At 34.0% G+C, this 3523-nt stretch overlaps 1 long non-coding RNA gene across 1 annotated transcript in view; it reads right to left on the reverse strand.

The window, feature by feature from the left end:
* Positions 1-1389: 1389 nt before the first annotated feature.
* Positions 1390-3523, reverse strand: part of LOC107299453 — a 17724-nt gene continuing 15590 nt past the window's right edge. The window contains exon 3 of the long non-coding RNA XR_001549182.1: positions 1390-1451. This is a non-coding gene — a long non-coding RNA (uncharacterized LOC107299453). The remainder of the gene's footprint in view (positions 1452-3523) is intronic.

Raw genomic sequence — 3523 nt, forward strand, 5'->3', positions numbered from 1 at the left:
GGGGAAGGGGTGTTATGTATTGAGGTTAATTTACTTGGAAACTGTTGGAAACGGCCAAAAGGCTGCACCTGTTTAAGCTCCAGACTGACTGTCTACATTTTAATTAGCTTGTCTTTAAGAGGGAAATACTGCTTTAATTCTATTGGCTATTGCCTAGTGGTGAGCTGTATAAATAGTGGTTAAGCAGCAGTTAGGGCTGCTTCTGTTGTTAGCTGAATAAAGGGTTGCTGTTTGCACCATTTGCCTCTTCAATGCCTCACCAAACTGAAAACATAACACTAAATATTGGCACATCTTGGCAACATTGTAAAATAATATCTTCTGGTGGACTTTTGATAAGAAGATAAAGACCAATGAGGAAAAGGACTGTTTTGCTTACAATATTTAGAGCACTAACTGAACAAATTGTGCAATATTAATATCACAGTTAGGATTAGTGTTTTACAACAATGGTGTAATATCAAATAAAGCACCTTATGCAATTAATGGCTTTAGAATATTTTAAATATTTATTTTCAGGGCTTTTTTGTCATAGAAGGCCCAGAACAGAGTTCCGGCACCTTTTTTGGATGGAACCTTGTAGAGTAGGCAAGGCAGGTTGTATGATGTGTGTGAGTTTTGGCACCTTTTTTTTTTTTACACAAAAAAAGCACTGTTTATTTTTATTAGTTCTTTAGGCCAAGAAAAAATGATTCCAACGTTTTTTCAGGACTCTCCCATTAAGAAATTCTTGTGCATTGCAGGATATCATTTGCCTAAGTACAAACCCGTGTGCCACATATTATGCTTGTATTGTTGGTCAGAATGTTTTGAACATTTTGAATTGTATGGAACTGTAGTTAAAATCCTGTTTCTTTACTGTTCCTTTCTTTAAAATCTTTGTCTTTCCTTTTCTTACTTACCAACATATATTTAAATGACATGCACAATCTAAACTGACTTCTTTTTTAATCTCCCAATGATATCATATAATGATCTAACGGTGCTACACAACTGAAACTAAGAGATTCTAATATCCCTTCCTATATCTCCTCCCTTTCTCCTTGGATTGAATCGTATATTGCAATGTATTTTTTTTATCACTGTGGCATCAGAAGCTTTTAGAATTTATTTATTTGCCTCAGGAAGAACTGTATCACCTCATAATTGTTCTAAGTAAAGTTCCCTTACTCTTTGCCCTAGAAGAATACACTTAAATTCTATTCCTTATATTTTACCTATTATAAATTCTGTTAAGTTATCTTGCAGATCAAATCATTTTTTAGTATGTGAGAACATCTTAATTGCATATATATGTGGATTCCCACTAACAATAGTACATTATTGATAATTTTAAAAAACATGTTCCATATTGTAGCTTTGAATATTAAAAAAGCAAAACAAAGGCACCTGGAGCTGCTGTTCTAGATTTGGAAAAGCCAAAGGAAAGGCATTCTCTGGGGGTGAATCATCTGAAATAGAAACATAAAGATTATGAACTCATGATGTAAAGATTAGAGTTTGCTTATCTTTGTATCCTTATATGTACAAAAATAACATTTTGATTGACATTTTATCACATTTTATATGTCTTCATATCTCTCTCTCTCTCTCTCTCTCTCTCTCTCTCTCTCTCTCTCTCTCTCTCTCTATATATATATATATATATATATATATATATATATATATATATATATATATATATATATATATATATATTNTATATATATATATATATATATATATATATATATATATATATATATATATATATATATATATATATATAATATGTATATTTTTAACAAAGATATGTACATGTGTCTATTCTATATAATTGATCACTGAAAGTATAATCCTTGGAATTTTTCACAGACAATTACACCCTGAATCTCATATTTGATTTCACAGTGATATATGTTGGAAGAATGGTTAGGTACTTCTCTCTTCTCATCGTAGTTGATATTATTTATTAATCAAGCTTTCCATTCCAATTACACAATTGCCAATCCACTAAAGATGGGGAGAGGAGTGAGGTGAACCAAGCTCCCTTGTGATGTTGCACCTTAGTGGACAGAGGTTGCCTTAGCTGCTTCTTCATAAATGGAAAGGACGGTTGTTGGGGTACTAGAAACAAACATTCCATATTTGAAGATTCACCAAGTCTGTCTCCAGTCACAGGAAACCATTGTTGTAACCCTCTTGGTGCTAATGTATTTTACAATGCAACACTAACATTTCTTTAGTCCCCAAATGCTAAACACTATAGATTATAATGCCGAATAATGCTGCCAGAGGATCAGAAGCCAAGGAGCAGTCTGTGTTCATGTGTTCTAAGATAATGGTTTAAATAATCCACAATTATGTTCATAACACGCAAAACAAAATGCAAACAATTATTTGTAAACAAATAATTAGCGAGTTGGGTAAAAAGTCAAATTCTGTTAATATACTGTATAAAGTATATCTTAACAGAGAGTATCAAGAGAAGCAGCAGCTATATATTAAAAAAAAACCCCACTGATTCCTGGGACATGATGTCTGACCAAGGTGATCCCTGAATTTGACACTGAATTTGACACTAAAAGGGTCCCTAAAAACTCTGAAGTCTTTGCTTGCCATGTATTAATTTGTCTTACATTTCTGTATTACATTTGTCCTGTATAACATTTATTATCTTATATTGCTGTAGACAAGCTTCTTTTCCCTGGATAAAATATATCAAGTTCTTTGATTTTTTCCCCCCAAATCCATTATTCATTATTAATATACATTATATAATATTAGTAATTTAATTTAAATTACTCTCAGAAAATCTCCCAGCTGCCAATTCTTTATTTAAATTTGATAGTCTCAAAAGTCAATTACACTGGAGGCTTATGTAATGTTTTTAAAACTAAATATTATTTCTTCTTGAATCTTAATGGCACCATATAATAATCTGGATTTACACAGTTTGCCAAAATATGACTTGTTGAAATATGGTTGCTTACATAAGCGGAAAGATAGGCCTCATATACAGAGATATCACTCTAAGCCCTAATGTTATTTCTACAGTTTTATTCCAATATGCAACGTGAGGTCAGGCATTGTTCAGCTTTAATTCATTGCTGCAACTTTCCCATTATTTATTATTCGAATTTATATATCCCGCCCTTCTCCTTGCGGACTCAGGGCGGCTGACAATCAATTAAAAACACCGATAACAATCACAAAATTAAAATTAATTAAAATGAAATATTTAAATTGTCTGATTAAAATATGATTAAAAACCCCTCTAAAACCCCTCTTAAAAATTACCCTAGGCCAGTCCCGCTTGTTGGAATAGCCATATCTTGAGGGCGTGGCGGAAGGAAGGGAGATCAGGGATCACCCTGATCTCTGGGGGAAGCTCATTCCAGAGGGTGGGAGCTCCCACAGAGAAGGCCCTCCCCCTTGGGGTCGCCAGCCGGCACTGTCTGGCCGACGGCACCCTGAGGAGACCCACCCTGTGGGAGCGTACTGGCCGATGGGAGGTAATCTGTGGCAGAAGGCGGTCTCGAAG

The sequence above is a fragment of the Protobothrops mucrosquamatus genome, unplaced genomic scaffold (genome assembly GCF_001527695.2).
Source record: "Protobothrops mucrosquamatus isolate PMUCROS unplaced genomic scaffold, P.Mucros_1.0 scaffold4947, whole genome shotgun sequence".
Lineage (NCBI taxonomy): Eukaryota > Metazoa > Chordata > Lepidosauria > Squamata > Viperidae > Protobothrops > Protobothrops mucrosquamatus.